The 27102-nt window shown below is 35.5% G+C and overlaps 1 protein-coding gene across 1 annotated transcript in view; it reads right to left on the reverse strand.

Moving 5' to 3' along the window:
* Positions 1 to 27102, reverse strand: part of CNTNAP2 (contactin associated protein 2) — a 1030166-nt gene that overhangs the window by 628750 nt on the left and 374314 nt on the right. The gene's annotated exons all lie outside the window — the stretch shown is intronic.

Below are 27102 nucleotides of genomic sequence, written 5' to 3' on the forward strand. Positions count from 1 at the left end.
AAAAACTGTTTTTTGGCCAGAGGAGCGAGAGGAGGATCTCCCCCTTACTGTTTTGCAAAACCCAGACTCAATGTGATACTGGCAGTGTACAATGACATCATTGGTTTAGCTTGTTTTTGTTACAGATTAAATATTTTGGGTTTATCTCTATACCTAAGTGGGATTCCTCTCCTTGCAGGCAATGATCTGCACGAAGAGATTTATCAGCACTTCAAAGAAAGCTTTCTTCCATACTGTGATTTTGAGACTTCATTAACATAGCAAGCATATTTCAGTCCTTGTCTTAGGAGTTGCTAATCTTCAAGATTCATACTGGCTAAGAAATAACAGCAGAGCTTATGTAAGCCACTCAGCAAGAAAGCTGCAATGGCATACACCTTGGGGCTTTATTTTATTGTGGAACTGCCAAATTATGGCAAGGCTTGATCACCCTATAATTATCCCAAGAAATGTATGCTTCCAGAAATCAACCACAATTCTTAGTGTTCAATGGAGGTCCTTTATGAAATAAACAACAATTATATTACATTTGCCAAGGTGCGGGGGGAAAAAAAGATGTTTTAAATCCTAATTAAAAAAAGAAAAACAGATGAATGATGCATTTAGTCTTTTAAGGCAGGAGATTAGTGACATCAGGTAAGGCCCTGATAGGAAAATAATTTCAAAGTCTTACTGTAAGAGGAATTTCTATGAGTTTTATAATAATCAAGTACTTTCTTCCCATTTTTAACAATACCATGCATAAATATTGTGCATGAAAACTCCACTGAATTGTTTAAAAGACAATAAAAAGGATAATTTAGATAACCTTTCACTTGATAGAAATCTGAATTGATCTTAATGATTTAAATGTAACTATAACTGCTTAAAAAATTCTATGAGAAATTCAAGAGGTAAAAACATCACAACCAAAGCAAATTTTATAGAACTTCTTTAAAAATAGGTTTTGAATCTCAAGATAAATATCTAGCTCTGAAAATGTTAAAGTTTTTACTTCTGAGGTAAATATTTTTTGCCATCAACATTAACTTAGAATATACCTTTTTATATTTTGTCCAAATTTTACATTAAAAATATAATTAGGCAATTTTTAAAATGCTCTTTAAGTTCTTCCTCATGTTATTCGAATGTTTTAATTGAAATTGCAACATTCTCTCTTTCAACAAAAACATTGTCATTTGAAACTTTTCCACTGGATTTTTTTAATACTCTTTTGAGATTTAAATATTCTTCCTAAAGGCAAATAAGCGAGGGTGGCTAAAATGCAATAGTTATTGCTTATTAATAGGACCTGCAACAAATATGGTTTTATTACCAGTGTAATGCACTAAATCACTCTCTATGCTAACAAGTTGAAATAAAGTGGAGTGCCTATGGGTATAAATTTCTCTATTCACTTGTCATATCGAGCGAGAAAGGAATGTATGTGCTCATGCAATACTTCAGAAGATTGTTTTACTTTTCTTTTCCTTTTTTTTTCTTTTGTAACAGAATTAAGAGGAGTCATTGAAGCAATACAAGACAAGAGAAAATTGAATTTTGTGCTCTGGAATAATGCATGTGGTTTTCAGTGTGGCAGTCAAAGCTCTAACATGAAAAGCAGGAAGCATAAAATCTTGATTAGACTGAAAGAAAAACAAAAGAAGTGATAAGCCTTTATAATTTAGATTTTCTATACAAGAGATAAAAAAGTACAGAAAGTGACATCTGCTCATGTCTCAAGAGATGGAGGTATAAGTATAAGCAATCCTGAGCAAAACTGAACAAGAAGTTTGATTTATTAGAAGCAATATTTAACCCAAGGCCATTATAGCCACCTTTGGGGAGAACATGGGATAATGTTAGTCTTCTTTCAGAGAATGTTACTGTTCTTTCAGAAAATTAATCATGTCATCCCTGTATTTTATTCCAAAAAGCAAAAATTGCTGCCACCAAATCAGTTTATATTGAAGGGAAATCAGAACATGACAAAAGTGTCTATTGTTGTCCAATATTCTCTAATGTTTAACGCCCAGTCTTACAATTGCTTAAATTAATGGTGTTGCATGGGCTTCCAGAGGCTGAGGAAGAACCAATGGGTTTCCAGAGTCCTGGACATCTCAGCAAGTTTGCCAAGAATGGTCAAGAAGCAAGTAAGGCAAGACTTATTCATATTTGTTGTTAATGCTTGAGAACATTTATACCCTGATTTGAGTATGATCTTGTGCCTGCAATCTCATTCTCTGTGCCAGCCTTCTGCACAACCACTGCTCATCACATTCTAGACTGGATTCATTACACAAGCTGCACACATTGGACCTTATCTTTATATATCTATCTATATATATATATAATTTTATATTACATGAAAAGCATAGAAACAGTTTTTCAAAAAATCCTTAAACATGTGAAGAAAGTTGAAGAGATGGCAATATTTAGGTGAAACTCACCTCTGGAAGTCATGCAACTCCTGAGAAATAAATAAAATTGTGTGTATATATCTACATCTATATGTGTGTATATATATACATATATCTATATCTATACATATATATCTATATCCATCTATATATCTATCTATCTCCATCTTAGCAATAACTAAGCTAGAATGTGCAGTGTGGAGACTAGGAACATGTGTGCAGCATTAAAAAATAAAACATTATTTTCAAATTTGAGCATTAATGACTACCCTCTAATCTCTCTTTGAGTACTCTGTGGAGGACACATATTCCACAGTGCTCTGTTCAGCTGCAGGCTGTTATGGAGTTAATAAGATTTTAGGACACTGAATATCCACTGGGAGCTAGTTAGACCTGTAGATCTGGCATTATTTTAATCAAAATTACAGTTTTGAAGCACCCAGGTTGCTGAAAAACTGCTCTCAAGTTGCAATATAACAGCATTTTCACTCCCGCACACTCAAGGTCCTTTAATTTACTTCTCTTCAAGCGCCAATTGAAACAAATGCAGCCACCAACTTATGGTGAAAGCCATACAGTCTAGGAACTCTTAAAAACAGACATTTCCTTGCTACTTTCATCTTTCCCATATAACTTATTATTCTCTGAGATGGCAAAAACACATCTGTTTTGTAGCAGACTGCCTTTGAGAGTAAAACTCTTAACAACCAACCATACCAATGTAGTAATTAACTCCTTGGCAAGAAGAATAAAGAGCAATCTATTCTTCCCTCATCAAATATAAACTTTTTCATTCAGTTTATTCACTACATTGTTCCCTTAAAGAAGAAGAATTTTCAGTTTGTTAAAGAAAAAAAAAGGAAATGTAGAAGCCATAAGTCACTTGTCTATTTTTTCAAGCATTATTAGTTCATTTGACAAAGTGTTTTTAATTTTTTATTCTTAGATTCCAAATACACACTCAAATCAACCATGATCCTTTCCCCACTCACAAACAAGCACATGATATAAATCAAAGGAATTCTTGTGGCTCACAAAATTCCTCTCAATGCTACATGTTACATCAGAAATCAGACAATGATACTTTACAAGAACACGATTTCTTTCTAATTATCTTTTAACTGAGATAAGAATTAATTAAAACCTAAAGATAAGACTTCTCTCTCTAGTAACAACTAATTTCTAACAAAAATATTTACACTGGCTGTTTGTGTCTTCATTCTGAGGGACTTGGGATGAAAATGTGAATTCCCTGGAAAAGATAATTTTATCCATGGTTGGTAGGTGCTCAGGACAACAACATTTATCCGAATTATTTTTCATGGCCTACTTTAGCCATTCTGTTACTGAACATTTCGATAGTTGGAAGGAAAATAACTTTTTGCTATGATATTTCTCTTTTGCTGATGTCTCTCCAGCTAAATAAGGATGAGATTGAATTATTCTATTTCTATTGTGTATCACATGTAAGTGAAATGATACTTCATGATTCTTTACTGGATGGGATGGAGAGCAAAATATGGTAGACAATCTAAGAGGCACAATATCGAAGAGAGAGAGAGAGAAGATATTTTTCATTATAATTCTTCAGTTTTTCCATTTTTCTAACAGCTGCAAAATAATTTTCAAGCCGCAAGGGACAGGCTGATTTTTGTGTATGGAAAATAAACCAGAATAACCTGCTTTGAAATAAGCTGGTCATTTTCAGACTTTTTTTGAAAACAACAGATCATACTATGGAAATATACTCCATAAAATACACTTAGAGGCCACAGAATGCTACTGCAAAAAAGGCAAATTTTACAGTTTTTAGGTCCCTAGTAAATATGTAAAAGCTTTTATTTTGTACTTCATTCCAGTTTATCTGCAACAAGAGGGAATGTTAATTTCTATTTTAACAGAAAGGTTTGAATATTGGGAGTTTCTCTCCAAACTCCTATCCAGGGCTAAACACTGATGGCACGATGGAGTTTTTTCAATAAATACACCAACATTTTGCAGTGAGTGTATATTGTAAGCATTTGCTTTGCACATTATCAAGCAGTGGGAGGAAACCTTCATATGAAGTAGTTCACACAAATATTAGAAAAAATGACAATACTAACAGTTGCATCTTTTTTCCTTTGATTGATCTTTGGCATTTTCATTTCATACCAGCATACTGTGAAGAAGTACCAAAAAGCTCTGGTTTTATTCATGTGTATTTCCTAAGATTTACCTCACCTTTCAAAAAACATTTCAAATACCTCCAAAGATAAAAAAGAAATAAAACCAGCAACAAGTACATGCAGGTGAACTCAAACATTAAACCAAAATGTTCTACAGTCAAAATCTGGTGGGCCACATCCTTTTATTCTGTCCTGTTCCCAAGGAGACCAGCAGATGGGATTTTCCTTCATATAGAGATCTCACTGTGGGCCTAATGCAGTTGTTGAAAGGCTCATGCTTATTACTCAGTGAAAAAGTAATCTGGTTACGATACACTCGTGCACAGGATGCCTTTTAGTCACTCTATGTTTTACAGATCCTACTTTCTTATTGGATCCTTGAAGACCTTTTGTTTGTGAAAGCTCTTCTATTTCACTTGTAGGCTTTCTTATGGTACTGAGCAAAATGATGATGAAATAAGTCTGCTGAGGTTGTCAAAATACACAAGATGCAGAATCTAAGATATTTAGTGGAAAAACAAAAGGAAGAACTACACAAATTTCACCTGGAAGCTCAAACTATTGAATTTCTTACAAGTTAAGGTAAAAATAAGGGGAGTGGGTTTTTTAAAATAGTTCTTTTTTTTTATTTTGCTTTTTTTTTCCCACAGTGGGAAGAGGAGATGTGAGTTTTGGGAGGTTTTTAATTAAATCATTAAATGGCATTAAAAAATCAGTAAACTTCTTTGGGCCTTACAGTTCAAACTGCCAGTTTGCCAGCTAGCAGTGATACTGCATGGTTTCTCTTAGGACTGTGAGCCTAACACCTAAATGAGACACTTCCACTTCAGACTGACATAGGTTTTTCTTAATTAGAAACTGCTTATGAGATATTCAGTGTTGCATAGCCATGCTTCAACTGAAAATTATTCTTTTCACTTAAAATGAGAATCAAATGTCTCAAAGTCTACCTGCAAAGGACAAATGTCTGTTTCTATTAAATTAGTATTAGGAATGTAGTAATCTCTTTAAATGCCAGTGCTGCCTCAAAAAACATGCTTCTTTTACTCATTCAGTTATCAATAACTTCACCTTAAACCATTTAAAATAATCTAGAAATTATTCATCTGAGTCCACCAGTTCCCAAAAAGCAAGCCTATCCCCTCGGGAGACTGAGCTGCAGTTGTGCGGCTGATATTTACACAATGTGATCCTCTTTTGGATGGGCTGGATCTTGCCAAACGCTTGCAAGCATATATCAAAATTAAACAATCTGTTCATTCCCTGAGATGCTGCTTGGAGAAGGTCTGATTTCTGGAAGGTAGTCAAAAAGAATCAGGGATAAGAGAGGTGTGTTCCCTAGACAGTTGAACTACTTACACTATCTATCTGCATTCTTCCCAAGCATATGGAAATAGGCAGGGTCAGCCTTTGGCTATGATTACAGAAGAAGTGCTTGGAAAGAGAACCAGAATGGAGTGAGGCTGAACATATGCTGTAAGCTGAAAGAAAGGTCCTGTGTCTTCCCCTCACATTGCAAAGAGTTCTTGATGCTTATTTTTACTCTAAAAAATCAAGAGGTTTCAAGCCATGATGCTGAAGACGGGGAGTTGGTAAAGACAAGATGGGAGAAAAAGTCTTCTGTCTCCTTGCATGTGATCTGAGATTCTACAAGAGGAGCTCCCTGGGAAACCTGATTCCAATTATCATCTGCTTAGTAACTTTTATTATCCTTGTGGAATCCAATAATATCTGAATCTGTACTTTTTTTCAGGTATCTCTTAGGGGGCACTTTGCAACCTCCTGTCATGCACAGGTCGCTACTGAATCCACTGGTGTTTTATCTTTCATGTTACCTGTGTTTTAAAGTAGCTGGCAAGTGCAAAAGAATACAGTAGGGTTTAATTTTTTTTCATTGTAGTTTTTTTTTCCCCCAAATTAAACTTGGAATGACGATTCCAAGTTTATGTTTGCAAAATGCAAACATTTTTTTTTGCCTCTTTTCATACTCATAAAACTGGTGTTTCAAACCAAATTTCCTAGATTTCTCTGATTAAATATAAACAATCTTTCATACTAATTAAGGCCATCAATTAAACGAATAAAGTGTGTTTCTATAGAATTATCTTTTGTGTTTCTAGTCCCAAAGTTATAATTTTTTATTCACTTTTATTGTTGTTCGCAGCATCGTCTGTTCTAGACTAATACATAATTTATGATCTAGTAGGATAATCATAAAGTATAGTTAAAAGACTGTTTCTGCTTTACTATTATATATCCTTAAAATAGCATAAAACACCATAATTTTGATTCACTGAGGCTCATTCCTGAAATATTTTCCCCAGTAATAGGCACAAGTAATATATAACAGTAAACACACTGTGGAAATCTTACAAAGGGTCAGAATCTGGCAGTTTGACTTGTACTGAATAAAATCAAACATCCATAAATGGTTCTAATGTCAAGGGGCTACCCAGGAAAAGATGCCTTAGGTTAAAAAAGAAAATTTATATCAAGCAAGCAACAAATAAAACACTCTGTTTTCTGCCTATACAGTAGTATGAGACTTTGCTGGAGTAAACCAGTGCACTCTATTAACCAGTAAGTGTATTCCTATTCCTCTGACTTCCACAACCAGCTGAGTTTTATACATTTTTGATTCATGCTTTCATGTATTTTTTAACCTACTCATTTCAACTTTCCTTCCTGTAATTCCAGCTCATTGTTTTTATCTTACTCTAACTTTTATTAATTTTATAATTCTCCCTGGTAACTTTTAAGACTCCTTAAGAGCCTTAAAGTTCATTTATAAAGTTTGTCTTATTAGCACTTTACCAACAGAATAGATGATGGAATGATTTTGTCAGAGTTGTTGATAATTGGACCTTCATCCATACTAGCAAACAGGTGCATATAAACAATGATCTTGTATATACCACTGCTTGTCTCTCCCAGCTGAAGACATGGAAAAGGCAGAATTCCTGTGTGTCTTGAATATATCGATATTCCTGAATATATTAATATTCTTGATACAATATATGGCAAAAGAAAGTCACTTCATCAGTTCCATCTCTCTCAACCTTTCTGTTGAAGGTAACTGTTATCAATAATGATATTGATCAGACCAATCTTCTTCAAGAACTAAGTAAAATATTCTGGGCAGAGATGATCGCTTTTCCATTCTTAGACCTGTTTTTTCTGTCTTACCACATTTATGCTTCACTGATTTCAACATATTTATCCTCTGCTTACATTGATGTGAAAGAATATTCATTGTTTATTTGCAGCCCCTTCAAACATGCAGATCTAGACTAAACCTGGCACTGTAACGTGCCTGGAGGAGGAAGTCGGCAACTGAGAAGAACATTTCTGAGCTCATACTGTTCTGTCCAGTGGAAAAGACAAAGGAAATGTGAAGGCAAGGCAAAGTAAACTCTTCTAATATTTAGAAGAGAATGGTGAAATTTCTTGCAAATAAGTACTCCAAGGAGGTTTGGGCATTTTCCATTTCTAACTCTCAAAAAATCTGTGTAGTTATGCCAGGACTGAAAGAAGTCACTGTCTCTCCATCTGAGAAAGAATCCAAGCCTCCCAATCTTATTCCTAAAGACTTATATCCATTCCACCTAAAAAAAAATCTGTATGATCTATAGGCCAGGCTGGATAAGGCCTTAACAACCTGGTTAAGAAGGAGATGTCCCTGGCCATGGCAGGGGGGCTGAGACTAGATTACCTCCAAGGTCCCTTAAAGGAACCTTAAGGTCCTTTCCAGCCAAAACCATTTAAAAAGTCACACTAATCAATAAGTTTCTTTAAACAATGATGCTGCCTGGAAGTATTTCACAGAGTTATAGTATTGTAGAATATTAAGGCTGAGAGGGATCTTAAAGATCACTAAGTCCCAACTTCTCTGTCATTAAAGATCTTTAATTCTGTCTAGCTCCAGCCTTGTAATATAAACAATCTATAGTCAAATTACTGATGAGAGGGGCTTGAGTACCTTTTTTGGATAGGATTCTCAAAAGAAATAGGTGGGCTACCACAAGAAATACAGGGGGAGTAAGGGATCTGGAATCCTGGTTCAAGAGTATCTGAGGAAGGTGGAGGGTAGAGAAAGACAATTATTAATTAGATTATTTTAAATAGTTTTTTTCAATTTTGGGGAGCTCTATTGAATTCTTAGGATGTGTTATCTAAGATTTTTCTTTCTGCTTTCCATTTACTGCATAATCTAATCTTTTCCTGTCGGTGAAATTGGCATCTTTGGAGGTAAAAGAAGGAAAGAAAATATTATGACTTTTTCTACCTCATTTTTATAAAGATATTGCAAAAGTACTATATGTAATTTGGACTTTGGACTTGGATCACACACTGCATTGCAAAAAGCTACCTTTGATGAATATAAATGCATGGATTAGATTTCCCAGCCAAACAAAAAAGACATCACTGTGCTATGCAAAATTCCTTTTCATTATTTGCGTCTAAACTGCAAGCTCAAGTCAGCGTTAACACTTTAAATTGGTTTTCTATTATTAAGCTAAAAATCACTTAAATTTTAGTAAAAGTCACCTTACTGGAGGCATTATTGTTCACTCATTCCTTAATAATTCATATTGCACATGCACCCAGTAAAAACATTGGTTTGTCTATGATCCTGCATTTTGCCATTCAGAGTAACTCTCTTGCCATCTGGAACAGGATGGCAAGAGCATCCAAGGGAACATCCAAGCTGAGAGCATTAACTGGCAGATAGCTGGGGCACAGTAAGATGAAAGATGGAATTTGAAAGCAGCCCGGTGTTTCAGTCTATTGTGTTAGACTCCCAGACCTGCTAGCTTTGATTCTTAGCTCTTTCTATGAATCATTTAGCTACCATGAACCTCATCTCCCTAGGGAACCAGGAGGGAAATAGAACAGGAAAGACAAAACAGGGAAAACAGTAGTCAAAAAAGAATGTAGAGAGAGATTTGGGAATAAAGGGAGAGAGTGAGAAAATTTAATGGAAACTTTTAGAATTACTTATGGATTTTCTGGACACAGAGTCAACAAAGGCAACATTTGAAGCCAAGTTGGTGCTTCTGATATCAAAGTGGCTTAAGAGAAACCTTACTTGTTACTCATTGGAGGTGAAAGGAATCTCAAAACTTGTTCTTTTGTAAAGAGCTCTCAGAGACATGTCAAGTGTCTAAGATTCATTACATTGTTTTCATACTCATACTTGTTTTCTCACTAGGCATTGTGTTGGGCTTTTTGTTTATATGGTTTCAATTTCATATCTATATGCTTATTCTAACATGTAGTTTATGATTTTAGTAAAAAAAAGTTCTTCCAGTTACATCTTTCAACACTGTCTAGCACTAGAAATCCTAAGTTAGGGTCTGAATCTGTCTTCCCTCTCACCAACACCTTCTGCTTCATAACCAAAATATTGAAGATTTAGCAGTCTAAATGTCCATGAAAGTTATCAAGAGTGCTTCAGTAAAGTCCGAAAACTTTGAAATATTATCAGTTTGGCCAATGAGAAGAAGCTGTTTAGGATTACCAGAGATACCAGCACTTGATATTTTGCATGTTATTTCAGACTGATTAAGGGCATTTATATTTAGCACTGAATGTATAAAAGGATGTTACTACAACCTCAAATACTACTTCTGAATTAGCTCAAACAGCTCCATGATTTTGGCCTTTAGCTGCTCACCAATATTCTCCACACCATTACATTTTACATTGTATTACAGTAAACCATTACCACAAAACCTCTGGAGCAATGTAATTTGCTGAACCAGAAAATTGAGATAACCACTTGTATAGGACATTTTGACTGAGCTCATCACTTCTATAATTCCTGGTGACAACAAGTCTAAGGCAGAGAATGTGGTGGTAGCCTGTGAAGAGTTGCCATAGACATTGTGCATATTGAAAGCAGACACTTTAATGACAATCTGATAAAAAAAATGACATTGAAGCACTCTCTCCTCATATTACTGTATAAAGGCTATATTGAAAAACTCAACCCACAGAAGTTAAACCAATGAAGAGAAAATTATTTGTAAATATCTTCATTGATGGGAACAGTGGTGTAGAATTTCAGTATTCTATCTATGTGAACAAATGACCAGGTGAAATTCCTGATCTACTTTCATCTCTCTCAGGACACTGGGTAGTTGAGATAGCTGAAATGAAAAGTCATCTATGTTTGTTTCTGTGCAGGCAGGCAAGAGCTGTGGAAAGATTTTATATGGTATGAATAGAGCAGTGGTTCTTTACCTGCTACACAGAAAGTTTCATTTTGGAGATAGAGTAAAACTATTTTAAGCTTTATAGCCAGGTTAGAGCATTAGTTCAGTAGGTCTGGGATTGAGAGGAGACAAGCTAAAGGCAAGAGATTCTTTGGGGAATCTGTGCTTTGTACTGTGCAGAGGAATGATGTGTGAGGCAGAACTTGACCTAGCTCTGGTTAGTAGACATGCCAGTCTGGCTTAAAGCATCCTGCTTGCAGTGACATGGCTACTTCACTTAGAAATATCTAAGTTACCTTCACTAGACTGTCACACCCTGCAACTAGCTTGTACAATTGCCAAGTCCCACCAGAAACCTTTCTTCAAAGGAAATCTAACTTTTTCACTCTAAGTGCACCAAAATTACAGCTTTTTCCTCCTTTGCAACAAGCTGAGGTGTGACTACCACCCAAGTTTGCAGTTTTACTTCTGAGATAGAAGCTGTTACTTTTAGCATGCTCTTAGTTCCAGTGAGGATTTGTGAGAAAGCTAGATGAAACAGCTTAGCACCAGCATAGGTGAAAATAGCACATCACATACACCTAAGTCAGCTTTACATTGTCCATTTTTCCAAATTAAACATTTTTAATTTAGAATGCTAGATTTTCCAAAAAAGCTAAGACTCAGAAATGACCTGTTCATGATTATTATCAAAACCTTCAGGGTAAAAGAATTAACAGGAATTAATCTGCTGAGACAATAACAAAAGAAAAAGAAATATCCTCAATGAAATTGTGACATTGAGATAATCAACTATAGCTAAATGTGAATTACCCTGTGAAATTCCTATTGGGATATTTCTTTATGACTAGCAAGTATTTTTAATTTTGATAAACATTTTGTGATGTGAGAGTGACATTACTTCTGTGTCTGTGTGGATACACTGTGTGGATACACTGTGTGGATAAAGTACCCATTTATGCATGACTTGCCTGCAGCTCTTGTTCAGGCACCCAAGGAAGTGTCTCAGTTTGAATGATGCAAATGTGAAGGACTTATTTACTGTGCCCTGGCTCCACCAGGACCTTGTCATCTTGATACAGACAAACTACTATACCTCTCTTTGACTGAGGTCACATTATAAATATTAGCTGGTTATGCAATTTTTAATGATTCAGGCATGTGACACCAGCTTATGCCAAAGACAAGAGAGGAAAAACTGGTTGAATCTATGTCTGTCTGGAAATTCTAGCAAGGCACTAAGATTTTGTATATAGACAACTTTTATGTCCCCAAACTAAGATAGTTTCACAAAACCTTTAGATTGATGCAGGCAGTATTTCCATTAACCTCTTGAAAGTCTCATTGTATAAAGAGAACTGAATACTGTATTCACATTTTCAAAATTTGTTTTACCATGTTGCTGTTATTCTGTTCTCTCACCGTGAGCTATAACATGTTCAACCAGAGTATAATTTAAGAGGTTTTGGAAGAAACCCTAAGGAGATGAAAATATCATTGATGACTAGAGTGCATTTAGTTTGTTTGTCATTAACTTTTCGGTACCACAGTTTCTTGCCTATAGACAATATTGTAGTGATTTACATGTGCCCATCAAGTTCCAGATGTTCACAGTAACAACTGCTGTCTGAAAATATTGAGATGCTCTTTAGAAATAAAATATATGAGGCTTTCAAGATGTGATGCACCCAGTGCTTTTGAAGATAATGAATTCAAGCTAGGAGGAGTTTTCTAGCACCTTTCTGCTATTTGCATGTTTTTGGCAGTAAGTCTGAATCAGGAATGGTGCTAAAATTATCCCTGGGTGAATCAGCTTCTCATTATTTACCATGCTCTTTCAAAGCATTATCTAATTATAGAAAAGACAACGAGACAAAGACTTCAATAAACCTATTTTTTAAAAGAATTTGACTTGAGGTCTTGTTTTAAATGTTCCTCACTTTCAAGATGAATTTTCAGTGCTGTGCACCAGTGTAATTGATGCAGCTACAACACACACATTCCTGCCTCTTTGCTTGGGGCTGGAAACATATAAAACCATTCCTGACAGGAGCTACAGTGTTGTGTCAGGTATAACCTACAGCGACCATAAAGGATTCCTGTGTAGCTGCTGACACTTGGGGGTTTAATGCACAGCTGCTGATTTTTCAAGATGTTCGTTGTCAGCACCAGTTGCACTTTGTCAACTTCTGTCCCCATTTAGCACATTTAGCACAAAGCATTCCTGGGAAATTTTAACTCAAACAGAACTTGGGGATCAGGCTGCAGCTGCTCCTTGCACAATGGCCCAAGAACAAAGCACCTAACAAGGTACATTTTCTGCTTTTCTAGCCACAGGCATGAGTTACTACACCTCTGTGCCTATTGAAGCTCACTGCCACTGCAACATGCACCAAAACCTTGACATCACAGACTTCCAGCATTTCTTGACTACAGAAAACATTAAGCCACAGTTGCCTTATACCTCCTGAAAATAGTAGTGCTGGAAACTAAGTAACCCAGTAGTAGGCTCTAGCTAAAAGAATAAAAGCTGAAATACAGTATCCCAGGCCAAAGGAGAATTATTATCATATGAAACTCTAACATATGAATGGGCCCATGGATCACAAGGGATATTTTGTTAAAATCTGTGAGAAATAGGACAAGTGCTTGAGATTTGTGCGTATTAAAGATGCCCCAAAAATTTTATTTTGCATTCACACATCACAGGATGCAAATTATAATATTAAACCTAGTACTCAGTAGCTTGGTGCCAGAGCAAATTCATTCCACAATATAGACAGCAATGTAAAGCAAATATAATGAAAGTTATAGACTTGGGATAAATAAAAAGTGCCTGGTATCTCCTCCATTGGCAAAGATAATGTTTCAATACAAAAGACTTCAAAAGATCATTTGTTTTCAAACAGTTGACTTTTCTAAAATTCTCTTATTGCATTCCAGAATAAGACACCATCTCTGAAGATATTCAATCCAGAAGCACTTACTATTTTAATCAATACCTGTTTACAGAAATAGTAAAGAGAAATAAATGAAAACTTATTAACCACCATCTGTCTGTAGGAACTATTTTAACATTTATAGAACAGTGTTAAAAGCACACTGTTCTGCACCAGTGATCCAGCTATTTGCTACACCAATTCCACCATTCAACGTGTACATTTCAATAAATATTTCAATGTTATTTTCTTTCTACAACACAGGCTCGGCAGGCGGGGGAAAGAGGGAGACTGCTTTCTGGGTTATGGAGGAAAATTGCATCTAAATTATCAGTATTTGAGTAGTAATAGCAACAAAGTACATCTATTATATTTCTAGTGATTTAGAATGAAGAAACATCAAAGATATTCACAGTATCTGTATATTCTGAATTAAGACAGGAATATATGAACGGCACACAGTGAGAATTTTCATTTTTTTTAATTCTGTTTTTTTTTGTTTTCCTTCAAGAGCTCAGACTTACTGATTTTGCTTTTCCACAAACAGAAAAAGGAGAATAAGGAGCTCTCTCCTGAAGAAAATAAGTATCACTCCAAGTCAAGGGAATCTTCATATGTTGCAAGTCCATTTATAGATTAATATCTCCACTTCCTCAACCTGATAGGATCTAAGATTTCACAAGATATCGACCTCAAAGCCAAAACTGCCGGACATCTCATATTTTGTCCTACAAATCCAGGACATACTGGTTGCCATACTCACAGGTTCCATTTCATGTCATCAGGCTAGCAGACAAAAATGAAACTCCTTTACATTCAGTAGGAGCTGTTTTGTGAAAGTAATTTTGTGCAGACTGACACTTCTTCCATATAAACACTCTTGTGATATATATCAAAGGCTAACTACTTTGGAAACACCCCACCCAGTTTCAGGACAAGTTATTAATTATCTCCTATAAGATTCCTCTCATGACCTGACCAACATGGTTGACATAAGGTGACATTACATTTGGGAAGCTCTGACAAATAATTTTTGCTTGGGTAGTTATAGGCTACTCCATTTTCACTAAGCCTGTGCTAAGACTGCTTACAGGAATCTCTCAAGAAAATGCACTTTTTCTTCTTAAAAACCTTAAGCAGTAGTATTTTCCTGAATGTCTATCAAATGAGATATTGAAAGACTGGCTGGTGGAGAATATTTGGTGCTCATACAAAGTTAATATTTTTAAAAAGTTAATATTTTAAAAGGTGAATATTTTTAAAATAAAATTCAGCTGCCAAGTTTGTAGGCAGAAAGACAAGGAGGCACTTCTGTTGCTGGGGGAGCCCTTGTGCAAGGACTGAAACCAGGACTGTTGAGCAGCTCCCCATCTGCAGGTGACTGAGCAGCTTCCCAGTCAGATGTGCCTGCATCCCCCACCCCTTTGACACACCACTATCCCTGTGCTCTTCTAATATCACAGAGACACAGTATTTGTGGTTTCTTTCTTGTCAGTGTTCTCTGTCAGCTAAATCCCCTGTACTCTCAAATGTCCCTCTCCTCTAGCAGGGAAAAATGGGGAAGGAGCCTTTCCTGCCTGTCTGAGAATTGTGCCACATGGCATAGGTATGGCATTCAGATACTGGAATAAAATTTGGAAATATTATTGCAAATTGAAGACAATTTCTTTCAAATTTATAGTGATTTTTAGATAGAAAGCACCACAATTATCAACATATCAACACATTACACTTAGTAGAGCAAGTAAACCTCAAATTCAGGTTATAAGAAAATGTGCCCTTCAAATAAAATATGCAAAACCAGTTTCCAGGAGACAGTCAAAACCATTGATAAAACAAGCAGTCATCTAGCACTTCTTCTTTCAATTTTGTCTCATTTCCTCAGAATATTATCATAAAAAAGTCATTAAAGTCAACAATGCATGTGTCTATTTCTTTAGCTTTTCCCCATCACCCTTAATACTTGCTAAAAATCAGAATTTCATAAAACTAAACATACTTTTGGATAAGGATGTGCTCTTTACAAGCAAGTAATGAAACTGTGTGATTAAAAAAAATAAATAAAGCCCCTTAATGACATCTGTGTGCTTTATACCTGATAATGCTTACATCTGCTGGATGTTCCTAGGAAAAGAGTTTCACAGAGACACAGAACTGTACAGGTAAACAAATCATCCCCTGAAGACCTTAGACTCCTTTTTTTTTTTTTTTTTTTTTTTTACCCTTGAGGAAAAGTTGCAGTTGTCTTCTTCTTAACAGTGTTCCAAGCAGACTTTCTGTACCACCATTCACAGAAGTCAGAAACCAAGCAGAAACAGAAAAAAATCTAGGACAAGGTTGTTCAAAAATCACAGAAGGTGATTGATAGGTAGGGAGATTTTTATGAGGTTTCCTGGCACTTGGGGTGCACTCTTAGGGTTTACCCTGACAATTTATTGGCTTCTTAAGCCTATTGAAATTAAAATGAAAGATGACAAATTACTGAATGTAGAATTAAGCTTTGTAGATAACCAAACTTAGGCTATCTTCTACTTCAACCTTGCAGCATTCTTTAGAGAAGGGACCTAAGAGTGTGGCAAGATATGGGCAGCTTTTTCTCTATAATAAATCCTATCAAGAGGACAATGCTACAGGAGATGGCAATGTTCTTGAACTGCACAGAAGACATCTTCTCAGAGGGTACCTCTCTGCCATCCAAACTTGGTTAAATTTGCTAGGAATGAAGTAACCCTTTTCCTTTTTTGTTTTGTTTTCGTTTTTCTTATCTAAATTTTGTAAAAAAGAAAAGAGAAAGTAAAACTTTAGCGTATTTGGAGAATGCTCCAAAATGTTCTTCCCAATAATACTTTCACTAACTAAATTTATTCTTAAAACTGCCCATCTGTACTGTAACAAAAAAGGTATGAGGATGGGAATTAAAGGAAAAAAAATCCAAAATATCTATCAAGTAATAATTTTGTATGCTGCAGTTTTACACGTTTCTCTATTATATGATGCAAGAGAAGATTTTTTTTAAAAAACTCTCTATGGTTTCAAATGTAACACCTCTTACTGTGTAAGTGGTTTTAAACAGTTTCATTGTACAGGGTTACCTAATGGCAGGGAATTTTATCACCGCTTGTTTTACAAGGTGGAAAACATGGAAACTTCAGATGTAAATGTTTGTAGTCACAGATTTTGCAACAGAAGAACAGTAGAAATAAAAAAAAAGCTAAGAAAGCTCTACTGGAGAGTAACTCCCTGTAACTATGAAAGAAATTATTAAATTTGTATCTATCTATCAGCTTTTCCAGTGTAGTTGCAATGATTTGTATTCATAAGGATTTTAGAAAGGGATGGATAACATAACTATTTATCAAATGATCAAACACGTGCTTTTAAACAGTGAAAATGAACCTTGATAAGGTACAAGCTTCAAGTGTCAAAGTGCAAAGTACAAGGGTAGAAAATGGAATAGTACAAGGGTAGAAAAAGGAATAACTTCTCCTGTTCTTTTTCTTTCCTTTTTTGAGAGCTAAAACCAATTTTCCTAAGGATATGTTTGTTCTTTTCTGTACATTCAGGATGTCAAACTGAAGGGATTTTGACACCCATTCATTCTTAAAGGGAAACAGCCTAGCCAGCAAGAGGATAAAAAAGAAAGGATTACATCTCCAAAAGTATAGTTCAAAAACTTGATTATACCCTGAAAATGAAGGAAGTGCTTTTCATTCAAATACATACTTTTCAAATGTACGTAGCTTAAATAATGATGGCAAAATGAAGTGATTTAATAACAATTCAAGAAAACAGAAAATGCAATTCTTTTTTTTTCTTTTTTTGTATTGCAAAACATGCTCATTCTGTAAGTGGCTGACATAATAGCAGAGAAACTAAAATGAATTAGCAATAATTTAGATAAATGCCAGGAGACTGAATACTGTTAATACTGTGAAATCTTTTTGAAATGGCAAAATTCCTTAGAAAAGGACTTAGGTGGAAGGCAAGACTCTCTGTGGCTCAGTTTCCTACTGAGAAAAATAATTTAATAAAAGTTAAAAAAACCACTAATGAAATACATTTAAAGACCATCATGTACACTCTGTCTTAGTGAAACCTATAACCTTCAACTACAGTGGTCTCTGCAAGCAAAATCCAAACATGTGCAAAGTGTCTATTGGTGTATTTGGAGCTCTTGTCTCTCCCCTGATATGTTACAGCACAAAAAAACATTTCACAGGAAAGTAAATTCTTTGCAGTAATAGATTAAAAGCACTGGTGGGAAAGAATTGGACAAGGAAATGGAAGATAGGTCTGTGATGTATTTTATGCCATAGCTCAGTCCTTCAGTATACTAAAAATCCCCAAGAATTTGAGAAACAGAAACTCAATTGTCTCCTGGGGAGATCTGCAGCTACAATAAGATGGCAGATCAACTATCAGACAAAATATATTCTGAAGTACCTGTTGCTCTGTGTGGCTCAAAAAGAGGACTTTTCAGCTTTCATCTTAACTGAAGATTCACAGGAACGATCCAATTGCTGTGTGCAGGAGGTTCTGATAGCACCAGAGAAGCCTGTGTGGCTACTGCTCTGTCCCTCAGCCTACAGTGCCACTCGTGCCCTCTCCTGTCTGTCTAGCAGGCTGTTCAACTATTGTGCTCAAGACAGAAGGGCTCCCCAGCAGGAGAAACCAGAAGAGGCCCATCTCACACAACTATAGCACAGTTTGGAAAGTCTTGGAGAGTTCGGAAAGCTTTGCAAATGGCAAGTTTGAAGAAGGTTTAAGGCAAGCTGCTAGCTGAGAGTGTCAGTGAACCCATTTCTGCTTCTTGAAAGACTTTAGAAACACTGAGACATAAAAGGGAAAGAACTTTGCTGACATCCTTGCCATATCTGTGCTGCTTTATTGCTTTCCAAACGAGAGGAGGGGACGCACACAATATATTTAATACCCTGGCAACTGGTTTAAGGTTTGGGAGTTTTTGGTTTTTTTGCTTTGTTTTCTTTTAATTGCTAGTCAGTCAAGAAAGCACCAGAATCAAGGGGAAATAAGTTATGATAATCCACAGTACATGCTCATTAGTAACATAAAACTCAGTAATGTTTCTTCAGCATCATATCCTAGGTTTAAGGCTAAAAATTGAAGAGAAACAGGGAAAATCATACTATGACTATATACTAAGCATGGGAGTTTGAGGATTGTTATCTTTTATTTTGCCACAAGATAAAACCACATTATATTGTTTTCTCAGGCAGCCTAACAGCTTCTCTTTTTCCCTCCCAAAACCACCATTCTTCCCCAAAACCCAATTGTGCCATTAAAAAGAACATTCTCCCCATTGAAAAAGATCTCTCCTTCATATCAATCAATGTTTAATGAAAATATTTGAACTCCATTTACCATAGAAAAATTATGCCTTCCCATTCAATTATTCGATGTGCAGAAATCAAAAATATTTTTTCCAGTAAATTATATAGGAATGAAGAAAATATTTCTCATGTTTTCTAGATTTTAAATGCATTTATAATTCACTTTGGTTGTTTCAGGTCAAGTTTTGGAAGCCTGTTTTTTTTTTTTTTTTTTAATTAAATGTACTGTTCACTGTAGGAATGAGTTGACTGAATCTTGATAGTTGTAGAAATAGGCACTGCTCTTATGGCTGTGTTAACACTGCTGCACATACACCTAAAGACTACAACCCAAACCACTCCATATTTCACCATCACTATACAACAACATTTTGGAAGAGAGTTTGAAACATCCAAATTCCTGCAGCAACTGGGAACCAAGAGCACCACAAACATTCCTTTTACTTCCAAGCAAGTCAATTTTACTTGCTTTATTCCTAAAGGTCAATGGGTACTTAAGAACTATACTAGAATGTCTAAATATTTATAGAGATAAAAAGAAATTCCTGTGTCCTTTACTGCCACTTATGATTTTAAGTTCTTTTATGCCTAGTTAACACAAAGAGAGTTTATTTCCTTCTAATTCACATATTGCTTTACATATATGAAGATCTCTACTATACCCTTACTTAACACACCCAGTTCTTCCATCTTCTTCCCCTCAGAGCCTATATATTCTAAACTTTGCCTCAGACTTGTTTCTAAGTAAGTGTATAAGAAAGTGTTTGAAACAGCAGTGTGAAAGCACAGAAAACCTCATGCACAGTGCTGGCTCACACTAGAATTCTGATATTCTTGGAGGCAAACAGCTGAAAGCTTGACTGTCCCTCTGCTGGAAGCATTAAATTCTAAATTAAATTAAATTAAAAATTAAATTTTTAATTTAATTTGTAAAACCTTTCAGTTAAATTCTAAATTAAATTACACCCCACATGCAGGAAGAGGCATATTTTCTTTCCAGTGTGTAGGGGCTGAAAAAAAAAAGGCCCAAAAGGAACAATCAGGTTCTTCACACTGGAAACACACAGAATAGTGAAAAACATCATGGGATTTTCAATACATTTGTGTGTCTTCTGAGGTACATGGATTGAAATGCTTTACATATTTATTTTTCTTTATGAAATGAGAATTTTTATAGGTATCATAAAAAATTAATATCTACTGTATTATTCAGATACTTAATTGGGACATAGAATGGTAAGGTAAAAGATAATGAAAATATATTATCTGATTGTGCAAAGTTTGTTTTGCAAAACATGCTGTTCTACAAGTGTGAATTGAAATTGGTAATGTAAATAAAAATGAAAATGGCAAATAATTCATTTTAGTAATTTAATAACCCCTGCTACACATGCAGAAAATCTATTTTTGAGAGGCACTGCAATTCTGTAATAGATTGATTGCTTTAAATCAGTAACTGACGAGAGAATGTGCCTATAAACAACACATAATTTCCTGCTCTGTAACAATGGTGGTGATTTGGCACAACTTGTGATGCAAACAACTTACGTACAGATTGGGAATCATAATAAATTTCTGGAAAATGATGTTGTCTTACCCATTTCACCAAAATAAGTTAACATGGGGGGTGGGTTCTCTGTCCTACTCTCATTGAGAGTCTACAAGAGGCCTTTGAAACTGGTACAGGTAAACACCAGCACAATTCTCAAGAGTTCATGAATGACATGTGGTATTTCCTGGCTGGCTGCAAGCTGCAGGGCACGTGGCTTCCTCAGCACACTTCACCCACTCTCAGGATGCCCATGGTAGTCATGAGTCTCTCCCACACATGTCCTGCAGGTGTCTTGCCCTCCCAGCCAAACTCACAGACCTCCTGGGGCTCACTGAGGCTTTCTCACTGCCCATCCCTTGGGTTTTGTGCTGGCAAAACCAGGCACTCCAAGAACTCCTGAAGCACTAATACAGATACTATCTTAAAACTACTTCTCCTTTACTGTCCTGTCTGAGAAGTGGTCAGAAGTGTGGAATTGCATTACAATGACAGGGCAGAGTGACTTCAGTATTCTTGCTGATGATTTAACCCCTAATAGCATGGTAATGCTCAAATATTTGCTCATGATTATTAGGTTTACCACAACAGTGGAAACACAGCTGTAAGAAATTATTTTTCCTCTTTCATTCTCTCTAATTTAGTAAGGAGGAAAAATTTATTGATATTTCTTCTTACTCATTTCTTGATATATGCACTGATATATTGAAAAAGACTGCAAACACTTTTTAACAAAATCTTCCTGCCTAGCAAGTATATGTAGGTGGCTGTTACATGTCATGTCCCTTTTCCCCAGGGGATGTTCCTACCAGGTGACAGCTTCCCAGCAAAGAGCTTATTTGCTTCAGCTTCCCCAGAGCCAATTCATTTATTTCAGAGGTCCCAGAACAGGGAAATCCAGTCCCACACAGACCTGCACAGAGGAGATATACATACCACACACTAGAGGACCACCAGCATGCACTAGGCAAGTGTTAAAAAGGACTTTTCCTCTTCAAAGCATTTAACTGGGGGAGTCTGGAACAGGTTTTTCTCCCTTAATCACATCACTGAGAAAGGGTGGTGAGCTCAAAGGGTTATTTCTGAAGTCTTTTGCAGCTAGCTATGTGAAATATGCTGTAAGATGCGATATGCAAGCTGGCATATCACATCTTACCCCATAATTCACAGATGTACACCTGAACAACAACAGCAATTGGGAAAAATTCAGCAAAATGGACTGTCAAAATCTGAGTTTCAGAAAAGGAAATGGAAACTGTCCATCTGTGCAGACAAAGTCTTTTGACTCCAGCTAGATATGATAGAAGCAGGAGCTAAGGAGCCATGCATCCATAACCTGGAAACAGCAAATGCCTGCAATATGCAACCTTTCCACACATGTTACAAACAGAAGCTGTGCTTATTTAACTCTCTCCTTGCATTTTCTTTGAGACAGAATCAATAGACCAAATCCAAAATTAGAAAATAATTTTACTTACATAATTATTTTTACTTATCCCTGACATTTTTTGTCCACCTAAATCTCCTATGTTCTGAGAGGATTTATTCATGTCAGTCTGTGTATCTACTTCTGTAAACCATTTCTCAGCTGAGAAGTCCCCTGAAATAAACTTGATCCACTAAAGCACTTTAAGTGCATGAAGTCAATAGAGCCATTCATTGCTTAAAGGTAGCCACAAGACCTAAATGCATGTTACTGTGGGGGTCTGAGAAAGAAAGGACTATTCATGACAGTAAGTGCTTTTTAAATTGTTCCTACACAGAAAAGCTTATCAGTGCTACATTTTCAGGCTGACTGTTCTATGGAGATTCAGGAGTGTCTTCAGCATCTATTTAAATTCTTTCCTAGAAACCATATCTGAGAGAGCAGCAGATGGCTTTGTCTGTCTGCAGTCCTGAGCACTTACAAAGAAGAAAAGAACAAGAAAAGATCACAGAATATTTTAAGTGGGAAGGGACCCACAAGGATTATCAAAGTCCAGCTCCAAATCCCCCACAGGACAGCCCCAAGAATCACAAATGTAAAACTTCAAAACTTTTATGGATACTCTCACAATGCTGAAGTATTAATAGTGGGCACTAAGCTAAGCCAAAATAAATTCTCATGACTCACACACAACATCTATTACTACAGAATAACTAGGGTCTTTCATATTAGTTATAAAATGCATACAAAATGCCTTGTAGAGTGGTGAATATGTCTCAAGAGCAGATTACTTCTTCATACTGGCTGCAGTTTCCACTGCAATTAGACAAGGCTGATACTAAACAAAAACCCAATTACAAATTATATTACAATAAACAGTGGGAAAGATCTCAGCTTTCATAGCTTTCTTTCATCTAATATCATTCTTTTATTGCACAGATAAATAATTTTTAAAATCCTTTAGTTCCAAGTATATTCACTTTCCCTGTCTTTTTTTTTCTTAAATAAATAAATAAGCAGAAGTACCAAATTTTTGCTAATGATCTAAAGTAAAATCTCTTGTCCAAATATGACACAGCAAAATACACTGAACGGTTCTATCTTTAAGTCTCCAAATCTATGGTGAATGGGTAACTCCTCTGTACCTGCAAGCATCTGCTCTTCAACAGAAGAGAATAAAAATGACTACATGTTCTGATTTTTTAAGGCATCCTCAAGGCTAAAATTATAGATGTTTTTAAAGCCTGAGAGGAAAGTCACTGGGGTCCCTTGCTGTGTATTGATTTAAAAATAAATGGGATCGTTAACTTGTTAGCAAAGTATCATGAGGAGCAGCAGTCTCATGGAATTTCAGGAAATCAATTTCATGTTAAAAATAATTTCTTTTCTCACCTTTTTATGATGGGATGGGTGTCAAGGTCTAGATCAAATGGTCTGAGGACATGATGAGGAATTTCAAACTCCAGAGTTCAAATTCAAGGCTGATACTGAGCCAGGCTATGGCCATAAACCAGAATATTAATATGTTTGTAAGCAAGGAATACAAACCTATTCTTTTGCTGCTGCTCTATGAGAGTAGTTGAAGTATCCTAATGCAGTCACCTTAAAGATGGCTGGACCTTTGCTGTTGACTTAAACTGGAGCAAAACTAAGAACCTGCAATTGCACAACGTTTTGAATGTGAAGATTGAAAGCATCTTTCATAATTATTAATAATATGAAAACACAGGACAGTATCAGTTTTGCTACATTTTCCCTTTCATAACAAGCTTTATGCTAGATAACCATAAATACCCTAGATCTTCACTTCCTTTTTTTCTTTTTTAAGAGTAATAAACCCACCTGCAAACAACCACGATTTACCTGATTAAGGCTTCAAATACTGCTCCTCTGGCATACTGAGTCTCAGAGGTAGCTAAGAAGAAACTTGTCATCAGAGGGCTGGAAAAAACATTTTTGTCCAGTCCTTTCAAAGCTCTGTGATTGTGCTGCAACAAGAATGGGTATGTACACAGAAAGTGCTAATGCAGTGTTTTGAATCACTGGAGCTTTTCCAAGCCTGGTTTCCAAACAGCAATCAAAAAGATGATCTAAACTGTATCCTCCTTTAATATTTTTGTTCTCTGAAAGTTTTGTTGTAATATACCAGTTTTATTACTTTTAGACCCACAGGTTTCCTCAGAATCACAGGTTATGTTTTGATCTATTTTAAGGGCCTGAAATATCTGGAAGATGAAGTTAAAAATATACCATCCCTTTCTCTATTTTATTTTCAAAAGATTGGGATAAGATCAATAATTTTAGTTTAAGCAAGGCTTAAAAACCAGGAGGCATCCTTATGAATTTTTAGTGAATTTTTAGTGAATTTGAAAAGTTTTCTATATGTATCTTGTATTAGTTGAACCTTTACTTTTAGAGATACTGAAAAGCACTTCACTTCCATTTCTATTGTTTTTGAAAGAAGTAACAAACTGATCCTTTGTACTGAACATTACCTAAGTAGTTCAGATATTAGTAAAAGGAATCCTCAGGTGTTTTTTAAATTGTAATTTAAGACAGTATAACATGACTGTATTCATTCTATGTATAAGAATCCCAAACACCAAAAGGAAAATTAGTCAAAGTTGGTATGCAGTCTAAGAAATTTGTGTCTCAACAGCAAATTTAAAACCACTGGTGCAGGCAATCCCTATCCATATTGAAAATAGCAATTTTTTAGCATTCTGAAAGTAAAATTCCCAATAAGAAAAAAAAATGTTTTAGTCATTAGATGAAGTGTTTACATTATAATAAATCTTTTCTAAGATTACTTAACCCTTCTTTGCCTTCACCAATATTCAAATTGCTGCTTCCACAAGATAAATGAACTAGCTTTGGGCTTGAAAACGCCTAAGGCTTACCATGAGTGTTGTTAGAAAAAGCAGTAGCACTATCAATAGTACGTTTTTTAGCACAAAACATATATCAGTCACCCTCTGATTTTAATTTCTCAGCTTGAATATTTCATACGTTAGACAGATACTTCTCTTAGGTAAATTCTTGTGTTTAAATGCCAGATAGCTTTACACAGCAGTGTATAAAATATTCCCCAATAATGTTTAGATCTACACTAAAATTACTCAACATCTTCAAGACAGATACAGAGATTTAACATATTAACACTGTCTAGGACAGGGTGAGAGATGCAGAATGAAAGTACAGTTCTTGAGTTCTCTCAGGGCTGGTGCTACTCTCTGGGTAAGGCAGAAACACCACAAGGCTGCTGTAGGCAGCTGCCTCAGCATCATTCCCCACAATTTCCTCAGATTACAGAAAACAGCCAGAGGCGTTGCAACCCACTCCTCAAACCCAGCAGAGGTTACCACAGCTCATTTGTCCTTACAATCATAACATAATCTTCTAATTTATTCTAGTGCTACACTGTCCTGTCGATTTCCAATCTTCCTGCTGTTTCAACCAAGCCCTCACATTATCTAAGGCTATTACTTTTACATATCATACCACAACACTCCACAGAACAAAATATAAAATCTCCTCCAAAGTTTCTAAATATAAAATATAAATTAACACTTCACAGAAGTCTTCTTCTCCAAGTTTTTCCAATATGAAAAACTCTAGTTGCTGTCTCCGTCTCCTTTATGCCCTATTTATGAATAGCTGATTATGTTGTTTTCATTGGCTTCTTGTTAATTGCTTCAAAGCTTCTTAGAAATTCAAATCCCAAGAAGAAAGTCTGTTTTTCCAACTATAGACTCTAGGATGAAGATATTTGCTCCACATCTCCACATAGCAGTCTGTACTCATAAGCAATATCTATTTTACTTCTCACCAGAATAATGTATGACAAATGTGTTTTTTTTATTTATTTGGGATTGTTGTGTGTTTTGGGGTTTTCCTTAGAAAATGTGTTCTTTATTTATTTTAATATTTGTAAACATTATTGTCCTAGATGCTGATAGGTATCTTCCATTGAATTAGTTGAATCTGCTCTATTTAAAATTTGTACTGTTTTTTCACTTCACAATATAACTGAGTGTCGCAGACATCTTTCATGAAAAATCCTTTCTTAGGATTTTTCCTTGTGAGAAGCTGCAGTTTCCAGCAACCAAAGTAAACAATGGTTATCTGCTGCTGTGGAATGCAACAGGTGATTGGTCTCCTGTGGGTGTTTGGATTTCTTGACCACTCATGGCAGAGCTGGCTCTTGCTCTGTCTGAGACACAGATCTTTGTTATTCATTCCTTTTCTATTCTTAGCTTAGCTAGCTGCTGAAGAAACCTTTCCTTTCTATTGCTTTTTAGTATAGTCTAATGTAACATATATCATAAAATAATAAATCAAGCCTTCTGATCATGGAGTCAACGTTCTCGTCTCTTCTTCACCCTGAAAACCCTTGTGACACCAGTCACAACTGAGAATGTAGAGTGAGAGCATCGCAAGGTTTTTTCCCCCAAGTGCTTCTTTCTTCAGGATTTCTTAGTCCTTTTTTTCTTAGAGTAAGGGGACTCTTACTAGGGAGGATGCAAAAATTTGGGAATGCAAGGTATGTTGATCATAAAATAAATGACCTATTATAGACGTCAACTTGCCATGATATTTGAAAGGTTTGTATGCATTTTGAAAATATTTCTAAATAATTTTACTACTACCATTTCCTTCTTTCATTTATAAAGTTCTGCTTTTTGGAGTTAAACTTTTTAATTATTTTTCATAATTAATTGTAGAGTCCATATGAGATTTTAAGTTAGGCAATGTCAACTAGATATTCCATCTGGAATATTATGAATGTATTCTAGCAAAACAAGATAGAATTGCTCATATAAAAATGCTTGCAGCATGTTTTGTTAATATTCAAAACTGTTTTTCACACATAGGGAAAACTGATTCTTAGCTTACATGTTTGTCTTAAAAAAAATTTCTCATAAAACATGTAACTATCATGACAATAAATTTTATTTTGAAAAAATATTTTTAGAGTTTAAAAGTTAAAAGCAATATTTCCTATTCACTCAGCCGAGTCATGCCTGGGAAAAAAATTTCTAGTGTCCTAAT

This window comes from Agelaius phoeniceus, chromosome 1 (genome assembly GCF_051311805.1).
Source record: "Agelaius phoeniceus isolate bAgePho1 chromosome 1, bAgePho1.hap1, whole genome shotgun sequence".
Lineage (NCBI taxonomy): Eukaryota > Metazoa > Chordata > Aves > Passeriformes > Icteridae > Agelaius > Agelaius phoeniceus.